At 43.2% G+C, this 21,906-nt stretch overlaps 1 protein-coding gene across 1 annotated transcript in view; it reads left to right on the top strand.

Moving 5' to 3' along the window:
• The first annotated feature begins 1,294 nt into the window (after positions 1-1,294).
• The window catches only part of LRRC8C (leucine rich repeat containing 8 VRAC subunit C), a 34,456-nt gene continuing 13,844 nt past the window's right edge, over positions 1,295-21,906 (top strand). Inside the window, exon 1 of the mRNA XM_077333072.1 lies at positions 1,295-1,760. The gene's annotated coding sequence lies outside the window, so the exon portion shown is untranslated. The remainder of the gene's footprint in view (positions 1,761-21,906) is intronic.

Genomic DNA, 21,906 nt, shown 5'->3' with positions numbered 1-21,906 from the left:
TTTATGATATCTAGGAATGCCGTCTGTACAGCATGACTCGAGCACATGTTTACCCAGTCAATGTGAGAGTAGTTGAAGTCTCCCAATATAATAACATTCTGTGTTAGTCCCCTCTCTTATTTCCTTCTCCATCTCAAAATCAGTCCCAAGGGTTTGATCAAGTGGATGATAATACACCCCCAGTGTTGAGTAACTCTTAGGGCTCAGTATTCCCACACATATAACTTCTGTTGGTGAATCAATTCCCCTGATATATACTAATATACTGGATTATTTCTCCTCTTTCATGTGCGATGCCTCCCCCAGCCCAGCCCTCCCTGTCCTGCCTATAAAGCTTATTGCTGGAATGACTATCCCATAGATTTTCCCCATTCCAACATGTTTCTGAGATATTACCTCTAAAATTGTCATTGTGCACCAAGCACTCCAGCTCCCTCATCTTGGCTTGAATACTTCTAGCATTGGCATAAAGACACCTAGAATGTGTTTCCCTCTCCAGCATCCCTTGCCTTCCTTGGACCCTTAGTCACCTCATATCAGCCTCACTCGCCATCACTCCCAAATTCTATTATGCTCTTAGCTGCCCATTTTTTTTTTGTTCAAGTGAAACCCATCTCTTTTGCACACGTTTTGCTTGTCCCAGACACAGCTTCTTCCAGTCCCCTACACCTCTCATCTTTACAAAAGCAAAAGCAGCTTTGTGCCTCCTAGGAAATTAAGTTGCCATGAAGACTAGCTGAATTTGGAAGTCTGACAGTCTGAGGAGTTTCATGATGCCACCTTGCAGCCTTTCTCGGAAATCCCAGAGGGCCTGAAAGTCTGATGGGGTCATTGTGCATATTGGGAAATCTCAGGGGGTTCCATCTTTATACTCTATGTACACATGGCCCTATACATACCAGGGAGTTCTCTCTTTTAACTTCCATTGAGGAAATCGCCACAGTTGCTAAAGAATACGAACATTCTTGTGTCATAGGCCTTGGCACAGTGAACAACAGGAAGCGGGGTTCCCAGTGTGAGGCCTGGAACCCTTCAGGAACTACAACTGGGCTCCAGACTGCAGATATCAATTCCGGAGGAATCACAGCTCCACTGGATTCCCTCGCCCAACAGTGCCCCAGTTGGCAACTCTAGGTCCAGCAGGAAATCCCTGGCACTGCCAGCCCACGTGCTTGACGGCTGAGTGACCAGCCTCCACTTTTGCTCAGCAAGTCACTAATAGCCTCCCAAGGGGGTGGGCGGGGGGGGGGATAGATCCTTCCGCTGCTCGGAGCACCTCCTGTTGAGAACCCAGCGACCTCGGGACTCCGCCCTGAAGCCCAGCGGGGCTTACCCGGGAGGGGGGGGTCACTTTGGGCCAAGCCCGTGGGCTTCTCCCGTCTGCGGCTGCAGTCCTCCGGAGGCGACATGGTGGCTCTTCCCGGCGGTCCAGCCCTCGGCCTGGCAAGAGCGAAGAGCATCCTCAGCGGAAACCTCCCTCCCTCCTCCCTCCCTCCCTCCTGCGCGGCTGCTTTGGGGAGCCACGTGCGCTCCAGCGCCGAGGCAGGGAGTGGCGGGAGGGAGGAGGAGGAGGAGAGAGGCGGCTGGAAGGGGCGGGCAGGGGCAGCCAGCGGCCTCCTCGGCGCGGAGCATCGGCCGCGGCCAAACGGCGCGATGGAGGACGCCGGCGCCCGCCTCTGCCTCCGCCTCGCGCCCGGCCATTGCCATCGCCGGCGCCCGTAATCCCGCCTGGCTGCTGGTGCAGCGTGAGCACCGCCGAGGTGAGCGCCCGCCGGGCAGCCCTTTTCTCTTTCGACGGCGCCCTCGGCTCCGGCCCGTAGCCGCCAGCCCGAAGGGGTCCCGCTGGGTGTCCTCGGGAAGAGAGCGGGGGGAGGCTTCGCATGCCCCCCACACCGGCGAGGGGCTCGATGGCGCTCCCCTCCCCTCGGGAAATGCCCATCCTTTCCCGGCTTGGAGATTTGGGCGAGGACAGCCACCTCTCCAGCACTCAGAAGGGAGGGGGGCGAAACCTGCCTCCGACGAGCCGCTTCGGTCAGATCTTGGTTCCCTACACCCCCCTCCCCCCCGACCGGGATCCGGGAAGTCGATGAGCACAAAGCGGGAGGCGGGAGGCGGGTGGGGGAGATTCGTGTGCTTTTCTGCCGCCTCCTGCCGCCGGCTAGCAATTAGTGAACCGTTAGCTTTCCCAACAAATGCCTTCCCGCTTCGTTGTGCCCAGTTCTCTTCCTTGGCTCCCTGCATCTCTCTGGAGGGGAGCGGGGGGAGACTTAAAAAACCCACGCAGCTAACTTTATCTGGACTATTTCATACCCTGTCAGCTGGCCGAGAAGGAATGTGTTGAAAAGTTGCTGTGAAAATCAGCACAGATGACCAAGGAATCCTTTTTGCAAGGACCTGGGAAAAGCCTTGGCACTTCCCTCTAGCTTGTGGGTAACACCCAGTAGCCTTGAGTTGCTGCTACAGGGAGCCCTTTGAGGAAGAGACACAGTAAAAGCAAAACAAGTCGCGCTTTCACTGCTCGCTTTATGCCCCCACACTGAATTTAGATGTTGGGGGTGGGCAGGAGTGTCATTGAGAGAAAGATATAGCTGCAATTAATGTTTCGTGTTACTATAAAGATATATTAACTGGAACTTTTTAATACCGTTGAGGTTTTCCAAGCTCAATTGTGAACTTGTCGGCTCAGACTGCGTGCTTCTAGGGGAGATGTTTGGGCAACATTGATCCACATTTTCCTTGCTCTATGTTGTGTGGAGGTGAAATGTTGTTATGATTTTCTGCCCCTTGTAAATACAGCCAGTGGAGTGGGGGAGGGAGAGTGTTACCATAATGAGAGGGGGTAATGGTGTCATGCCATATATTATCACTTTTTTTGGGGGGGGGAAGCAAGACAGGTGGTGGCCTCCATGCAACGTGTAGGTTGGTCAGAACAGGATTATAAATAATCATGATTATAAATCAAATTTGCCTAAGGAGACCAAGCAGAGGAGCTTTTGTAGACCCAGGGGAGCTGTGGATTTTTTTGAAGTCCTCAAAGAAAAAAAAGAACTACCACTCTTCCCATTCACTATTTTATGTGGGAAATTATTAGCTGCTCATCTTGTGGATTGTAGTGAGTAAGAACTAAACTATACCTGCCTGTAAAGTACATATTTTGGGGAACCTGTGGACCTTGCCAAATCATCTTTCCTCTTGGATCCCACTAGCAGTTGTTACTTCGAACAATGGCTAACATTGGTTATATATGTGCCAGAAGGGTAAGTTTTACTGGCCAGCAATTTTTATGGACATATTTTCTGTATTATTTTGAAGATCTTACTGTTTCAAAACCAAGGAAGAAAAATATTCAGAGGAGTGAATTTTATCTGTAGTCTTATAGTCTTGAAGCTAGCAAGTATCTGACAGGAACTGTTTTCTTATAATGGAGTGTTCTGATTATGCAGCGGCCTGATTATTAAGTAAACAGAACCACAATGAATAGATGATTTAATGTAATCATAAGCCTTGAAGCACACACCTCAAATTCTCATAAACTGAAATCATTTTCCTTTTAGAAATTAGTTTGTTGGGCTGCATAATGAATTCTTCCTCCTCCTCCCCTGGCCATTTGAGAGGCTTTAAGACTGCAAAGTTTTCTTTATCAGCAGGCAGTTCTATTAAAAGGGATTCTGAGCATCCAGGACTTTACAATCTTCAAAATAAATAGTAAATATGAGGCCTTCAGTGAGGGCAAGTTTATTAAAGACAGAAGTGTAAATACTAAGGTTAGGCCTGCTTGCCCATTTTTGTCCAAGTCTAATATTGGTTGCAATCCGATTTTAAAAGGCATTAGAATCATAGAGTTGGACTAGATGACCCATGAGGTTCCTTCCAACTCTATGATTCTAATAGTTCACCATGCCTTTTAAAATGGGATTGCAGCCAATAGGAAGCATAACAGGATGGTTGGCTAGTCATGAGCTGTATGTGATGTATCCTCAACTGTGGCCTGTTGTCAGTGGTTTCATTTCATGCTTCTTAGGAGCAGTGTAAATTGTCAGCCGTGTGCAGCTATAACCCTGCACATGTCACACTGAAATGCCATTGGGTCATGCAATGTGTGAATGGTTTATCATGGAAGAAGATGGAGCATTATGTCAATAATTGTGGGTATTCCATTTATCTTGACCACTGGGAAGCAGGAAATATACTGAAGGGTAAATCCCAAAATAGGTTGCTTATTCATAGTTTATATAGTATTCTCACAAACTGAGTTTATACCAAAATATCCTGTTTTAGACAAAGGTATTGTGCTTGGTGCCAAAGATACCTCACTGACTACTATAGAACTGGAGATGACTAAATTTTCCATTGAAATAAGACATAAAGACCCCCTTTCCAAGCACCTGTGGTTTGTGAATCATTTCCTTTCCCCCTTGTATTGTTTTTAATCTGTTGAAGCATATGGCTATTTCTGTATAGCACTTCCTGCATATCTGTCCATTTGAAGTTACCTCATGGCTGTCTCTTTAGAGTTCTGCATTTCAGTGTTCCATTCATGATGGACATGTATTTACTACTGTTCTACAGTCTCTGTGTTTTATGTATCTGGTATGACTGATGTCATCCTAGGTCTTTAAAATACAATATTTTTTCAGTTCTTTCGCACAATAAAGAAGTACACATTTTAAATTATTATTATTGGGCAATTAAAAGACCTGTGATGTGTAGATTTGATGCAGCTGCAAGAATTGCCAACTGAAAAATTACTATTTAAAATGTTTCCCAGGCATCATTTTTGTGGGAACGTTAACTAGGTTAGTTACATAGATTTTCTGAAGGCAGTTGTATGTATATGATCATATATGTTTGCTAGATCCTTCTGAGGAGCTTGCATGAAAATGACCAATCACAAGATCAAGTTTAAAAAGTCATTTTTGTGAACATGAAATGATGTATTTAATAATTCCACTAGTTGGTCGATGTTTTTTGTAGTAATAGGCCGGAGTTACTAGCTGTCTTTTGGAGCATGCATGTATTATTTGAGAGACTGAGAGCTGTTTTGCAAAGACTGGAGCATCTCTGAGAACTGCACCCTGGAGACACAATCAAATACAAAAAGGAAAATGTGCCTTGGCACAACTCAGGAAACAGTCATGTTTCCAAGTGGCAATTCCTGCAAATGGTGCCACCCTTAAAATACTGCTTTACTCAGTGAAAAATACCACTGGGAAGCTGGTTATAACTGAAGGCAAGCCAGTCACAAGTTAGGGCTCGGTTCACACATGATGTCAAACTATGTTCAGTGAATATGCCTAGCACAATCCTTAGGACCCCAACTTCTTCCTCCTCCCATCGTGCACTGTGATTGCGTTTCATGTTTCCTGATACATCTGAACTAACAAAATATTATTTACTAGAAAATAAGCCAGCTGAAAAAAAAATACAGCTGAAAAAAAAATACAGCCAGGGGGCCCCCTCCCCCGCTTCAGTGCAGGGCTCAGAGCCCCGCGCTGAAGACTGCCCCGCCCCCCAATGACAGTCAGCCTCGAAGCCTTTGCCCCCCCCAGACAGCTCCCAGCCAACCTTGGGGCTGCGGGCCGGGCCAAGAGGCAGCCCTGGCACGTCTGCAATGTGGCGAGAATGTCCCTGGGCCCGGCCGAAGCCCCCCCCCGGCTCCCAGGCAACCTCAGGGCTTTGGGCCGGGCCAAGGCCTCCCCACCCACCCGGCTCCCACTGCATGCCGGGGCCTCAGGGCTTGCCTCTCGGTGGTTAGCACGGGAATGGAAGCCGTTGGGTGAAGATGGCCAACCTTGGGAGTTGGGAGGTGCAAAGCGCCTCCCAACTGGTCAGTCCTGGGGCAAGGGGCCTCCTGATTGGGCCCTCTGCTTGTCAGTCCAGGGCCAGGGGCCAATCGTTTCCCCCCCATCCCGGACAGCGCCCACCCCCACAGCCCTTACTGTTTTATTTATACTGCTCCTGCGGAGCGGTTACAGATACTTGCCATCCAAATTAGAACTATAACCTGTGGTTTGACATACTTCAAAATTCTGAAATTATAGGTCAAGCATAAAACATGTTTTACCATTAAACTAAGGTCTGTCTTGAAATAAACAAGGGATATCAACCCACACAAAGAAAATTGGGTGGTACATGAGCCCTATATTCCATTTTCACTCATGTAATGCCAAACCATGGTTTGCTGTTATGTCTTCCATATATTTGCAGTATACCATCCAAAATTAAACGTAGTTGCTTTGGAACACTTAAACTAGTCCTAAGGGCTTAGCAGTTCAAAGTGTTCTATTTGCACAGCAAGCATGAAGTCTTGCTATCGCAGGTCCTTTCCTGAAGATGTGGAAATCTACTAGGAATTTCTAGGAATCTACTGATAAAGCATATCATCTACTTCCATGCAAAGTGAAATTTAGAAAGTTGGCTTTAGCAAATGTGCTAAGGTTATTTCTTTCAGTGTTGAATATTTAAAGTAGAAATGATGTTAGAGCTGTGATTGTCATTCCTCTGAGTTCATTTGAATTTGAATCCTGCTTATAATTAGGTTGTCAAAGTATCCTTGAGGTTAGTTAAGTTGTTTCAGTAGCTTAAATCTGTGCAGGACTGCAACCGAAATCTTCAGTGTAGGGGGAAAGAGAAAATATTTTGCTCTTGGCAGTAGCTTAATTCCAGCACAAGGGAATATTCTTTCCTAGCAAGGGATTTTTGTCATTCTTTAAGCAAACAATAGCCTTTAAATATTGCCCTAGCGACACATCCTGATCCTAAAGACATTATTTGGAACTACCTTGCATAGTCCCAGGTTCAGTCCCTGGCATCTGCAGTTAAAAGGACCGGGTTGGAGGTGATGAAAAAGGCCTCACCCTGACACCCTGAACAGCTGCTGCCAGTATGAGCAAACAATACAGACTTTGATGGATCAAGGGTCTGATTCAGTATGAAGCAGTTTCAAGATTCAGACCCTCTAACTTACATACTTAACTGGATATAAGCGTCACAGAAGTCAACTCACTATTAAAGTAAATAGACTAGGACAGTGGTTCTCAAATTTTAGGAATAGAAAGATTCCAATTATGACTTAAAACCTTTTTCCCGTCTCCCAGGCTTCTTCTTCCTTGCTGATGTCTGCCGGACAGCTCCTTTCCATAGAGTGCATGCCCTATAGAGATTTCCATTCTTTTGCATCCATTAGCAGTTACACTCTGTGAATGCAGAATAGCACCTCTTTATTTCTGGGCTGAAGTCCTCTGTATTCAGAAATACAGTCAAAATCCAATCAGTCTTATATCAGGAGTAACTATAGGAGCCATCCTAGGCAGGTCTACTCAGAAGAAAGTAATTTTATTGGGGGGGGGGGTTGGTTCCAGGAAGGTGTTCTTAGAATTACATCCCCTTCTGTCTGTATTCAAACTTTACTTCCTTGGTGCCACTTGATCAATTAAAGTTCCTAGGAGAGGTGCTTGGTCCCAGAAACTAGTCACCACATTTCCTGGCTTGTGCTCTGTGGCAATACAGAAGTTAGATGAGCTCTTTGAAAGAAGGGAAATATATCTGTGCACTCTTCTTCTGAGGAGTCTGAGTGGGCTCCATTTTCACATCAGTTTGCCCTCGACAAAGATCTCCCCACCCAGATAACTTTTTTGAACCCTAAGGGGCCCTGGGCCATATTGGGAGAAACACTGGCTTAGGATCTTAATGCCCAAGTGTCAGAAGTTCTTTGCTGCGGTTTTGCATACACTGGGCACGGTTAATTTTAGTAAATTATTTTTTATTAAAATTACCCAGGTAACATTTCAGCTACTTGTTGCTCACAGCTCAGGGAAAGATGGGTATATCTTAATTCTTTTTTCAAGTGATGTTTTCATCATTGCTGTGTGTTGTAATTTTACTTTAAATTCAACCCTAAAAGGTATATGCCATAGTACTTGATTGCTCTGAAACAAAAGCTTCCCTCTCCCCCCCCCCAAAAAAAAACACATTTAGCTATCAAAAGAGAGCCTGTCCAAAGGAGATATATTAATTCAGGGTGAAAGGGAAATGTTTACTCCCTTGATAGTGTTTTGCGGAAGCATGACTGTATTGTGCGTCCTTCACTTTTTTGTCTTTAAAGAATAAAACAAGCCCATTGGAGCTCTTTAGACTGCTACCCCTATGCTTAAAGGTAAAGGTATCCCCTGTGCATGGTCTTTAATAAGCAACCTGTTTCTTGATAAGAAAAAATAAGGCTGTCACAAAACAAAAATTTTTGAAACCCAGTTCTGAACATGTATGTTAGTGTGTCTGCTTGTAGTGCTTTTGTAAGATCGTAGATCACAGCTTTAGAAAACTGTGTGGCTAGTTCCACACCCACAGTGAGGTTTGGAATCTTTGGTTTTCCAACTGCAATCTTATCTCATTGCACAGAAAGATGGTGTTTGAATTGCACAGAAAACTCAGAAGCAGATGTGATATATTCTACGGGGCTAGACAGTAGGACCTTGTACTTGTGAAGAAGGGCAGGGCAGCCCAGGAAATGGAAGAAATCTGTTCAGATGAATGAACAGATGTTTTGCCCTTTTCCCTTTCAGTCACTCACCCCACGCCTAGAAAACACAGCACAGATCAGTAGGCCCAGTGCAGCTTACCAACTTTGATTTGGGAAATTCCTGCAAGTTTTGGGTGTGAAGCGTTGGGGAGGGAGAGGAAGGACCTGAGTGAGGTATGATGCCATACCGTACACCCTCTCAAGCTGCCATTTGTTCCCGGGAAACTGATCTCTTTCATCTGGAGATCAGTTGTAATTCTGGGAGATTTCCAATTTCCTCTTGGAGGTTGGCGGTGCGGTTGTCAGCCTCCAGGTGGGGCCTGATCTCCAGACAAGATAGATCTGTTACCTGTTTTGCAGAGCTCCACCCCCAAAATCTTTAGGTAATCCCTAACCCAGAGCTGGCAACCCTAATTGGGGAACTCTACTGACTGTGCAGCCACTTTGATTATCTGTAGCATATTCCATAAAAAACTGCCCACACTTGATGCTTTCTTAGGAGAACTGAATTACAGAGACCTTGATAAGTGATGTTTTTCAGTATACTGCTCCTTTATGTCTCTAACAAGCTCTGAATTTGGTCTGGAGGCTTGATATATTTTGAGGAAGAAACATGCACAAGAAGCAATTGGGGCTGAATGTATGCTAATCCAGATGTCTAAAAAGTTGCTGTTTGCTAAGAAATGCTGCAGGCTGTAAAAGGCCTCCTTGTTTGACATGGAAGCGAGGCAGAATAAATCCTTGTCTACAGAGGCCACAACCCATGAAAGCAACTATTTCTATGACTTTCTCTAACTCTGCCATGGGGGTGATCTTAAACTAACATTTCTGATGAGGTAACTGCCTGAAAATCCGAATGACCCCCTTTATGGGTGTTTAAATGTTGTACGACATGGGTAACATTTTGATTTTATTTATTTATCAGATAAATAAATAACTCCCGGAGATGCCAGCTTTTGGCAGTTTACATAAATCTAAAAACCCATAAAATCAATAAGACCCCAATAAAAACCCAAGATGGCGGTAAAAAGACAACAGGATAATATATATATTACAATATATTACAATACTATTTTTGCATTCTATTCTATTAAACTTTTTGTTGCTCCACATAGACCAAATTTTTAATCAAGACCCCCCCCCCAGTCAATAGTGTCCCACTTTACCAATGTTAAAATCTGGTCACCTTACTCTAGGATATCGCAGGGAAAAGGTAGGGTCACCACGAATCAATCATGTATGTTGCAGAGGGAAAATTTAAAATACCCCAAATCAAAATGGAAATCAAATTCAGTGTAGACTGCAGGGATTAAGTCAATCTGGGAGTGGGTAAGAAGCCCTGTGCAGACTACTCCCTGATCTCATCCTGCACTCACCTGGAAAGAATCCAGAATCTGGCTGCAGGATCACATACTCCAGAGGAGCACCTGGAGAAAAGCTGGCTGTCAGGGCGGGCTCTCCTCAGGCTCAGAGGAAAGGAGATGAGGAGCAGCTGGGAGAGGTTATGAAGGACTGGAAAGGGGTTATGAAGAGGAAGAGGAGTGTCTGAAGGGGGAAGGGTAAGGTTTAAAAGGAGGCTCCTACAAATCCAGAGAGGAAGGTGGTGTGTGGGCTTGTGACTGTAAATGAGGCCTTACTGCTGAGAAGCAGCAGCCTATAGGCAAGTTACCTACTGCCTTCCTACTCTGAGGTCTTGTGAGTGACCCTGCAGCGAGCAACAAGATGGCAGAAAGCAATGTCAAGAATGGGGTAGCCAAAGATCATGAAATCTACACTAATGCTCAGCCTGCAGCCATCCTACGGTGCCTACTGAACTGAAGGAGGTATTTGATCCTTCTCCAAGGGGAATGCCCCAGGAGGCCTCTGAGTCATACACTCATTGAATTCAGTGCTGTGTTGAAATTCCCTTTGAATGCATGAGCATGCTGCTGTCCATTTTGAGAAGAAACCTTATATGGAAGCAGTTTTAGTCTGGGGATAAGCAGTAGGTCCCCCCCCCCCCCGGAAAATTCAAAGGTTTGGAAGACAGAAGACAGGAGCATCACACATAGAATGTCCTATTTTCACCTGGTAAAAAGGTGTTGCCCTGACGTGGCTAGCCCCAAGGGTAGCCTGATCTCATCCGATCTTGTAAATAAAGCACAGTCAGCCCTGGTTAATGTATGAATGGGCGACGACCAAGGAAATCCAGCATTGTGATGTAGAAGCAAGCAGTGGCACACCATCTCTGAAGGACTCTTGCCTTGAAACCCCCTCCCCAGGGTTTCCAAAAGTCAGTTGTGACTTAATAGCCAATTCCCCCTCCCAACTCAAGGTGTTGTACCTTTTCAGAAACATGTAAAACCTGCTGAACAGAAGGAAAAGGGACAAGTGGTAAAGTGGGGGAAGCAAATCCACTCTCATGACTTTCCCATCATTGTTAAAAACTATTGTCTCCAGCCTTAGAAATTAGACTCTATTGGTTGAGACCTCGTGCTACTCTTATGATTTGTATTGATTACACAATTGGTGCAAAACTATGAAATGACCTGAAAATTGGAAATTCATGAAATTGCATCTTTAAAATGTATTCTTCTTTTAGATACATTGCACCCACCCATTCCTACACATATAGGCATTGCACCTCCCTAAAATCAGGAAAGGGATAGTTGATTGGAGTGTCCAATTCATGAAAGAGAGCCAGTTGGCATCTTTCCAATACATATAAGGAAAACTATTATCTTACTTCCTAAAACAGCAGTACCATACCAACCTTAGTTAAGGGCCATTTCATTTACTAGCTATTAATGGAAGGTGTAGTTATGTCCAGACAGGTGTTCCATCCCCCTGCCACCATCTGAGCCCTGCCTATGATCTGACCAAATTAGTAGTTGGGCTTCATCAAATGCTTGTTTCTGACCTTTTAACAGGATTCCCATTGTAATTGTTGGGTACAAGGTACACATGGTTTCATGTAAAAAGGAAGCATTCTTATTGGCAATACTAACTTCTTATTACTGCCAGATTAAAAGAAAGCCCAAGAAGCAGCATTAAAAAAATTGTGATGCCACTGAATTTTAAAACAAAGGGAGATTTTCTCACAGTGTTTCGTAGAATCCTACTGCCAGATTGGGACGTTGGTTTAAAAATGGTTAATTTACATTATTAACCTAATACATTCTTGAAAACATTCCAGTTCCTTAAAAGCAGTGGTCTGGCTTCAGAGTTTAGATTTCTTGTCCCTTAATGTTGATTATTTGAACTGTGACATTTGTAGTTATGATCAACAAAATGAGGGGCAGCTTACCAAAGATAGGAATAGTTGGCAGAAAGTATAAGAACTTCTAAGAGGCGATCTATTCATTAGCATTTCCTCTCCGGTTCTAGACAGAAAAAGTTTACAAAGGGCATTTCATTCTGGCCTGCATCCATCTCCCCACCCAAGAACCCAACAATCTTCCAATCCTATTAGCAGAAGTATTATTGATTTCTGCTACAGAAGGAATCCAACATTCCAATGAGGTGAGAGCCAGCGACACGTTTGACAAAAGGAATAATTTCAGAAGGATAATTCTGGTAGGTTGGTGCTGACAAAAAGTATTTTTCGGGGTCCTGAATCAAACTCCCACAGTGCATGGGGTTTTTATTGTAAGCCACCAAGAGCCCTTGCGGGAGTGGCGGGATATAAATATAATGAATAAATAAAAATAAATAAATAGTGAGGTGCTGGAGCTATGGCCACTGTAAGTGGAATCGAAACATCTGAGTCTGGCTGTTTCTCTTTGAAATCATTTACTACCAAGGGACAATAATGAAGAATTTTGCTATTGTTACTGATGCGGAATGTCCATTTCCTTCTCTGTTCTTAGTAATGCATTGTTCCAGCTCTGAAAAAATCCCCATCAAAGACTAGGGAACAGCTCTTATGCAGCAATATAGCTTGTTGCTACTGTGCCAGAAGCTGATTTGAGGTTAGGTTTGCTTTGTGCTGGTATTGGGACCTTGATACCTCATCTCATGAACTGCTTCCTCAGGGCCAGCTGGGACATGAGTCACAGGCATGTATCTTTCCCATGGATTTTTAAAACCTCAAGTAGCCGCTGAAGCAGAGGAGATATGTGGATAGGAGTGTATACTTTTCTCCCCAGCCATCTTTCCAGCCTGCACCCCCCCCCCAACTTTTCTGCATATGGGGTTCTTTGAGTCAAGTCAGCAGTGTAAGTTTTCAGGAGCGATAGGCTATCTGACAAGATCCCTGACGTTCAGAGTGACACAAAGTTCACAAATGTAATTGTCAAAACATCCTGTTTAAGCCATCTGGGAATCCCAAATACTGGCAGAAGAAGAAGTAACCCACACAGTTGACAGAGTCAGCTAATATTTATGTGGGGAAATATTTGCTATGACAGGCGGAAGACAAAAGGGATAGTTGCAAAAAAGGATAGAAAAAGGAAGAAACTGATACAACAATAAATATTGATTGCTGATATCCCACCCCTACAGGTTTTGCCCAGTAGAGTGTTCAGCATGTGCCTCATTTTGAATTCTTCCTTTGTGAACCAGGCCTGGTCATGTCCTTTACTCTGCTGTCTGCGTTTGAACTTGGCCCAGGAAAGACACCAGGGTCTGTCTTCTCATGCCATCAGATCATTCTGCTTGTCCTCTTATACTTGGTCTGGATCTTCTCAGCAGATGAGTCACCTCAGTCTTATCCATGTTGTCTTCAGTTAGAGTCCTCCTCTAGCCACTCATGCATACACATACGCTGACCTCCCTCAGCTGGTCACCCGTTTACTCCCAGGATTGCCTTGGTTATTGGCTGATTTGCTTCCCTTTGTCCTCTGTGCCTTGCTTATTACAATCCTTGAACTACAAGCTTATTTTTCATATTGATGTAGGTCATGCTGTAGACCTGAATGTTAAATAAAAATGACATTTCTAAAACACGGGGGGGGGGGAAATCCTGTGAAATAAAAGCATTCTTAAATATCAGGCAGCTATTTTTGTAATCTAATATTGTGGTCTTCTGGGGAAAGGCACAAGCTGCTCTGCATTGCCAGGTCTTCCTTCCTCCATCATGGGGTCATGACAAGGGCAGGCTGCTCATGTCCAGGGCTTTTTTGGCCTAGTCTATCCCTGCCTGAGAGCCTCTTGTGGCGCAGAGTGGTAAGGCAGCGACATGCTGTCTGAATCTGTCTGCCCATGAGGTTGGGAGTTCGATCCCAGCAGCCGGCTCAAGGTTGACTCAGCCTTCCATCCTTCCGAGGGAGGTAAAATGAGTACCCAGCTTGCTGGGAGGTAAACGGAAATGACTGGGGAAGGCACTGGCAAACCACCCCGTATTGAGTCTGCCATGAAAACGCTAGAGGGCGTCACCCCAAGGGTCAGACATGATTCGGTGCTTGCACAGGGGATACCTTTACCTTTACCTTTATCCCTGCCTGGGTCTCCCAGATTCTAATCTGTCCCTCTAACTGCTATCTCACACTGGAATCTGCAGAAGCCAGCCTGGATATGAACTGCCCGCTTCATCAGGAAACCAATCCCCTCCCCCTCCACACACACAAACAAACAAATACTTCGCATGCAAAACAAAAGATCGATATTACCAGCCTCTGACCATGTTCTGCCTACAGATTCTGCAAGTGCCTCAGATAAAAAATATTTTAATATGAACCTCAGTATGTCACTGTTGATTAAGTCATGGGACTTCTTTTTGTTGGAGATTTAATGCAGTCATGGGAATTTTCTGTGAGAGATTGCAAAATAGCATGTTTCCTATCCATAACCTAACATTAAAGTGTTAAATCAGTGAACAAATTGTACAGAGGATCTGGAGTTATGCTAATTGTAGGAGACCTGGGGGGCAGGAGTGGGGGGAGGGGGGCTAGGTTTCTGCAAAATCTGTATGCTGTATCAGTTTTCCTCTGCATGGAGTATACAGTCCAGTCCTATAATCCTAGACATACCTACCTGGAATGAGGACGTGTGCATGCACACAAAACCTCACGCCTTGAATAAAGCTTTGTTGGTCTTAAAGGTGCCATTGGACTCAGATTTTGTTGGACCTTGTATTAAGTCTCACTGAAAACAATGTGATTTTATTCCACGTAACTATAGTCATACGTTAACTTCTGAGCATGTCAGGATTGACCATTGGATATGGACTTTCTAAGCAGACAGTGGGTAATGAACTCAGAGTGGATGTTAAAAAGAGAAATATTCCAGTCAATTTCCAGACACATGGGCACTCTAGTGATGGACTTTTTTGCCACCAGCAAAAATGCACAGACTCACAGGTTCTGCACCAGGTTTTTCCACCCAAGGTGGAGATCACGGTCACTCTTACAGCTGCATAGCCAGAGGGGATAATGTATACCTCCCCCCCCTCCTCCCAAGGTTTCTATGAAGGATAAGGTCCCTAGAAAACAAGATCATCTTAATAGCTCCAAATTTGCCAAGAAGGCCCTGGTACTCAGAGCTGATCAGACTATTGATCGCCCCTCCTCTCTCACTGCCATTATGTAAGAACCTTCTCCAACAGGATCCAGTATTCCATCCTGAACTGGAATGCTGGTCTCTGAAAGAATGGAAGTTGAGAGGAAACAGCTGAAACAATTAGCTTATTCTGAAAATGTTACAGACACCATCTTGGCAGCTAGTAGAAGTTCTACAAACAGGACTTATTATTGTTCATGGAAAATTTTTATCTGATGGGCCAAAAGAAAAAAAGTAGATTTCCTTAAACCCTTCATAGCAAACATATTGGAGTTTTTACAAGCAGGCAGAGTTTGGGGCCCTCTCCATTAAAAAAGAACTTTATGAATTCCACAAGGATCCTATGAACAGACCCCACCGTTAAACCCAAGGTGGACTCTCAATTCCATCTAAGGAAATAATTTTACCTAATTTTTGTCCTAATTCAGTACACTGGATGACTAGAAGGGATAACGGCCCACTCCATAAGGCACTCGCCCACTAACACAGCAATGTCCAAGAGGGTCTCAGCAGTTCAGATTTGCAGAGCAGCAACCTGGTCCAACATTTCTACCTTTATAAGACACTATATAAGTTACATACATTGGACACAATGAAACAGCCTTTGGTAGGTGCATCTTGCAGCACGTGGTTCTGGACAACTGGAAGAGTTCCCTCCCTTATTTGTGTGTGAGGGTGTGTGTGCTCTGTTATGTCCCACTGAGATGTCCTACTAGAGCTCAAGGGAGAATGACCACTGGATAACTTACCATGATATGGTCCTTCTCTAGGCCAGGAGGATGTCTCGTCCCTCCTCTGTCTCTCTAGTCGTATCACGTACAGCATAATATTTTCTGCGTTCATCTGAGTTCCAAATTCAGTTACGTTTTTAAATGGGGAGAGACTCTTAGTCAGTAGGCAGATAGTGTTAATGTTTTTCAAGTTTTTGTTATTGGTGAGAGGCTTGATATCCAGACTGGAGCAGGGTGCCACCCACCACGCAGGACATGAAGTTAAAAGAATTTTAGTCCTGCCTCCCAGTTAAAGTGGTGGGAAACACCCACCAAGACATCCTCCTGGCCTCAAGGAGAAGGACCATATCATGGTACGTTATCCAATGGTCATTTTATTCCACATAACCATAGTAATATGTTAACTTATGAGCATGTCAGGATTGTACCCCATGTCCATAGTTTCATCCCCACCCCCATTAAATTTAGCCTCATATAGTTTAGGTCAAATGTAAAAGTCAAATATTATACCCAAAGCTGCTCAGAGGAACACACATTACAATACGAAGATTTATGTGATTCCTGCTGGGCTGTCAGCTACTGTGCAGTTGAATTGAAGCAATGTAAATGCATTTGGGACTTTTAAATCCTCCGCTAACAGGCACCAGGTTTATTGCAGGTCAGCTCCATAAATTAAGAATGGAAGCTCTCCCATTCTTTAATGAAGATGAATGTTCTTCGAGATTAATATGGGAACCTACCCCAAGTGCTGCTTTTAGTGACTCTTTCCAAATGACACTGTAAATTAAACATTAACACATGCAGTGTGTTTAAGACTGCAGAGGGAACTGCCTCTGTATTGCCAAAAGCCAGCAGATCTACCATGAAGATCTAATAGGATACTGTCAGTGGTATGATTTTTTCCCTGCTGAAAAGTCCCTTTTTGATTTTGAGCATCTTTATACACATACTGGCTGGAGTATTTCTGGAGGAATAGAGTTGGATGTGACAAGGCTGTGTCCTGTGAGAAGTGGAATAAAAGAAGGGAGATAAAAGAAAGCTCTGAACATGAAACTTTGTCCTATATTCTTCCTTACAAAAAATATTCTTCACATGTAAAAATCCTGAAGAAATATGCTGTTCTTTGACCTGTAAAGCTAGGTTTCTAAGAGCTTTTCCACATGGGGTTTTCCTGTTCAGTTCTGGCCCTATACTGTTTCAGTTTATCCCCCAATTTCCACATACATGTTTGTGCCTCTGGTTTTTGCTTTGTTTTTTAACCCCCCCCCCCACCAGGGTTTTCAGATTGTGTAGAACTACTTTTTCTAGAAGGCAATTCTGAGCCAGCTTTTTCCTGTGCATAAGGTGCAAAACTGTCCTGAGCCTCAGGGGATGGCTGTAAACAAACAAACAGTATTTCTTTCTTTGTACCACCCACTCCTCCGACTTTTGGAGGGACATCTGGGGGTACCTGGCAAATTGTACTTATGTTGAAATTAAAAATATATATATTACAATACTATTTTTGCATTCTATGTGTTTTATGAAACTTTTTGTTGTTCCATATAGACCAAATTTTTAATCAAGACCCCCCCCCCCCCGGATCAATGGTGTCCTGATTTACCAATGTTAAAATCTGGTCACCTTATCCTAACTATGTCCAGCCACTTTTCAATGATTGGGCTGTTGCCATCATTAAACCATTTCCTCCCTACAAAAGCTGTTTCTGTTTTTATTTTTAGACCCTAAAGTTCTATCTCAATATAGTATTGTAATGATAGTTAATCAAGTTGAATTTTCAGCTTTAATTTTTTTAAGTAAGTCTCTAGTGTCTTCCCTTGTGAAGATATAAAGCAAAAGGCATATCTCCACAAGTGAGAGAAATAGAGACTTACTTTAAAAAAATGAAAGATGGAAATTCAGAGAACCTGCTTAAACTATGATAACTATGTATTGATATGGTGATATTTTAGAGCCATTTCTTAAGGGTATGTGTGCTTTGACTTTGATGATTATGACGTTAATGATGACAGCACATTTCCTTGATAATAGTAATTAAGCCACATGTGGAAGAAAATAAACAGACTCCACAACTGTGAAAAAGCACAGGAAGGGCAGGTGTGCAGAAGAATCATGCCCAAACTAATTCCACTGTTTGTGGATTGACTTCCAAGAGAAGCAGAAGTCAATCCAGCATGCAGAAAAGCCCTGAGTGTAAAGGCCAAATCACATGCAGCACTGAAGTTCCATACTTGAAAATCCCAGTCGCTCCTGAAAAAAGTTGGAGGGTAGCCTAATACAAATACATGGTGCTGCAAGGCGGATTTTTCCTGCAGCGTTGTACACCCCACCCTCCCCTGGTTCTGCTTCAAGCTGCAGCAGAGGGAAAATGTTGATATCCGTATTGTGCCTGTCTTTTCCCATTAAAGCAATCGGGAGAGGGAAGATTTTTCAATTAGGAAAAAAAGCCTGTGGAAAGCATACCTTCATGTACCCCTGTCCCTATATCAGGCTCTCCGTAGCTACTGAGAGACAGAGTTGTGGAGTACAATTTGGGTAACCAAAATAAAAAAATTCCACTCTGCCATGGGAGCTTGTTGGGTAAACTCTTGGCTTGTCATACCTCATAGGGGCTGTTGTGAAATCAACATGAGAAGGGAGAAATTGTGCTTAGGGTTCAAAAATCCTTGAAAGAAGGTAGGATAATATGTATTTATATCTTTATTTTCAGGCCCAAATAACATAATTTTATTTAGTTCACCATGTTCATAGTCAGTCTTTTACACTGACTCAGATTATATAGTTTTAAACTGATAAGATTGCAGAATTCCTACATCAGAGGTAGTTTGGCCCTAAGATTTTTGCCATACATGAACATTTTCTAAAGTGAGCCTCCACCTGCAAGTTGAGCGATAAACTCTGGATACAAATTTAGCATCTCAGATGCTGTTTGCAGGAACTAGGCCTCACTCCTTCCATATTGTATCTGACTTGCTTTTAGGATAGTGTTTGATGACACTCTCAATCCACCTCAAGACCAAAACTTTCCACTTACTTTAGTGAGTCAGGAGGATCACTTCCCAGGTTGCCACCTTGAAGTCATTTCAGGCCTTGGGCCAGCAGCCCTGAATAGGTGATGGTTCAGGAAATCATTAAGAAGCACTTGGAAGTGCATTAGCCCTTTCGCGAAAGACAAGAAAATGCATTTAGAAGAGTTGCTAATCTTTAAACAGCAGATGAATTTGGGAAGATACCCATTTTTTCCTCTTCTTAAATTCTGTTATGGTATTTTCTCTGAATTTTGATGTCCTTCCCAGAATAATTCTGGCCTCTTTTGAGGAATTGACATTTAACAACTTCCTGTAGTCTCAGATGAATAGAAATCTAGATTGTGAATGATGAAGCCGATTAATTAATTTCCCTCATATCCTGCAATGCAGGCCATCTGGAGTTCCTGATGTCTGGCATATACTTTCACCTCTTGGGACAAAAACTGTAATACTTTCTAGCTGTCCATACTGCCTTTTTTATTTCTACCATTAGAAGGCTACACAGAAATCCAGCAGGTTATTGCAGATTCAGGGTTTTGCCTTATTTCATTCGTGCCCACCCCACAAGCCTGTTCTGTCTAGAGCTCATCATATTAATTCCACTTAATTTGTTCAGGGAACATTCGATTTTCTGCTGCTTCTGTCTTTTCAGTGTGGTGCAGATGCTTTTTTTTGTAAATTAATGGAAGTTCATGGAAGCAGCAGGGAAATGTCTGTGCCATAAAAAGAAAAACTTCCGTTATTCAGTATTGCCCACCCAAAAGCTTAAAAAAGAAAGATAAAATGTACAAATATAAAATGTCATTGACTCATTTGATTTTTAACCTGAATTCTTTCAAAGGAAGGTTCCCAACCTCCAGATGAAGCCTGATTGTCTCCCAAAATTACAACTGATCTCCAGGATACAGAGATCTGTTCCCCTGAAGAAAATGGCTGCTTTGGAGTGTGGACTGTGTGACATTATACCCTGCTGAGCTCCTTCTCCTCACCGCACTCCTCAGGCTCTGCCCCCAAATTTCCAAGGATTTCTCAATCTTGGGTTGGTAACTATACTTAAAAGTCCCTGGCAGGTAGTTTTCTGAACAGTTCTTTGGGATGCACTGTGAAGAATTGGGAAGAGCAGGAGGAACTTCTGTTCCAGAATTAAAATGAAATATGTTTTTGCATCCATGTGTTCCCTTATGTGCATTGGGGACTAAAGCCTACATATTTCCTCCTGTCTATAATAAATAGTTGCAATTAAAAAAATATTTTTGCAGCTCAACCTTTGGGTTCCTAATTCATGTCTGAGGGGCCGTCTCTTCCTTTATGAGCCTCTGTGTCAGTTTCTATTAAGTTAACTGTCCTGTTTGCTCATCATTTCCACTCACAAATCTAGGAGAATAGGATCCTTATTTGATTGATCTGTGCTTTCTTGATTTTGACACTACTGTTGTAGAGGGGACTTTTGGAAGAACTGAGGAGAGAAAACTTCATGGCTCTCCTTTCAAATAAGGTTTGAGTTATTTGGTGTGATGTTTCAACAGTGGTTTTGGAAGGTAGCTATAAAACTGAGGATATGGGAGTCTTATGATTTTTTAGGCATTGAGGTTTTATGTTGCTGCTGATTATTAGGTATCTTTTGTGAAACTACCTTGAGCTAGATAAAGCAGGCATATTATTTCCATTCTACAGTTACTCCTCTGACTGCTCATCAGTTATCAAGCTCAATTTAAGATGTTGGTTATTACATACAATGCCCTTCATGACTTGGACCCTCACATTCATGAGACTGTCTCTCCTCCTATGGATTACCACAACAGCTTTGCTCCTCTGAGGAAGGTTTTCTGCAGGTACCCATTTCTATGCCTTCTCTGTTGTGGCCCCTAACTTATGGAATGGTCTGACTGAGGAAATCATGAAGGTGCCCACTCTCCAGACTTTCTGCAAATTATGCAAACTGAATTACACAGGCAATAGAATTACACTGTACTAAATGATTCACAAAGTTACTTAGACACATTATTAGGGACTGTGGTCTATACCACTGTGTTTAGCCTACTGAAACTAAGATCATGCTATACAATTTTTGTATCATGTGTCATGTTAAGTCTTATGCTTTATTTCAGTTCTATTTTCAGATTTCTGACTGGTTCTACAACCCGAATCCTATTGTATTATTTATTGAATGCCCCATCCTGTCCATTGTATTGACTCACTCTGTGTAAACCACTAGACTATAAATGACATAATGAATTCAGAAAAATGGTGACAGATATTGTAAAGAATTACACAGCACACACACACAGCCATTTGGATCCCTTTCTACCGCTTACTCCCTGCTGTAGTGGACCACCTATTTGTAATTTCCTTCTATAATCTACCTTTGAAACATCTCTCCCTTCTTATCTAGGTTCCTACCCACACTGTCGCAGTTACACTGGAATTCATGGGATGGGGTCAGCTTGTATTGTATTCAATTGACTCCAGTACTTCTACTGGAAATTTGAGGTGCACAGGTTACAGAAATGGGAATTGAGTTGTTGTGGTAGTGGGGTACAAGTAAAACCCTCACATGCTCAGGTGCACTTCAGGTTGCTCACTGCATTACACTATTGTGGAATGTGACATGTATTTTTAAAATATTAATAAACTTCTTTAATAAATAAATTGGGGATTGATGGATTATTTTGAATTTTTATTAGTCCGGTAGAAACAATCATACCCACAAACCAGCTGCTGAAGATAACTAAACTAGTGCAAAATAATTCTCTGATAAAGATAAATACAAACCATTTTTTCCTCTTTGGCAGAAGTTCAGGGAACTCATTTTACTAATGAAACATCAGGATCTCCCATGAGTAAGGATGCTAGTATTGTAGAGTTTTTTGTAAGTTGACCATCAAGTTTAGGAACAACTTTTCTGATGTTAGTATGCTTGCCAGATGCATACCCTTCATGGAGGTGGGAGTCCCGTGTCTCCAGGCCCTGCCCCCTAGCTAACAATCAGTTGGCCAGTGGGAGGGGTCTTGCAAGAAGAAAGAGGTGGCACACAGGAAACGACATCATCATGCCAGTGACATCTGGGCAATGCTCTGGTATTTGGGCAAAAATTCTCTGAAAAATATTATGTGATATAATCTGGTTTTACCATAGTGTTTTTGCCCAAATA

The sequence above is a fragment of the Paroedura picta genome, chromosome 4 (assembly GCF_049243985.1).
Source record: "Paroedura picta isolate Pp20150507F chromosome 4, Ppicta_v3.0, whole genome shotgun sequence".
NCBI classification, from domain to species: Eukaryota; Metazoa; Chordata; class Lepidosauria; order Squamata; family Gekkonidae; genus Paroedura; species Paroedura picta.
Note: the sequence above shows the minus strand (reverse complement) of the source record. Positions and strands in the feature narration are given on the sequence as shown.